Raw genomic sequence first — 687 nt, forward strand, 5'->3', positions numbered from 1 at the left:
ATACTCTACACTCTTGTTGGATGATGAACGCATTGCGTAGGATTACACGAACCCTCAATGCCGGAGTTAACAAGCTCCACAATTTGTTCATATTTAAGTAACCTTATAGTGCAAGATAGATCAAAAGACTAAACCAAGTACTAACATAGCATGCACACTGTCACCTTCATGCATATGTAGGAGGAATAGATCACATCAATAGTATCATAGCAATAGTTAACTTCATAATCTACAAGAGATCATGATCATAGCATAAACCAAGTACTAACACGGTGCACACACTGTCACCTTTACACACGTGCGGGAGGAATAGAACTACTTTAATAACTTTGCTAGAGTAGCACATAGATAAATTGTGATACAAACTCATATGAATCTCAATCATGTAAAGCAGCTCATGAGATTATTGTATTGAGGTATATGGGAGAGATGAACCACATAGCTACCGGTACAGCCCCGAGCCTCGATGGAGAACTACTCCCTCATCATGGGAGCAGCAGCGGTGATGAAGATGGCGGTGGAGATGGCAGCGGTGTCGATGGAGAAGCCTTCCGGGGGCACTTCCCCGCTCCGGCAGCGTGCCGGAACAGAGATTCCTGTCCCCCAGATCGTGGCCTCGCGATGGCGGCGGCTCTGGAAGGTTTCTGTGGTTTTCGTCGAACGTATCAGGGTTTTCGATCCAGGGGC

Source organism: Lolium rigidum, chromosome 4 (assembly GCF_022539505.1).
Source record: "Lolium rigidum isolate FL_2022 chromosome 4, APGP_CSIRO_Lrig_0.1, whole genome shotgun sequence".
Lineage (NCBI taxonomy): Eukaryota > Viridiplantae > Streptophyta > Magnoliopsida > Poales > Poaceae > Lolium > Lolium rigidum.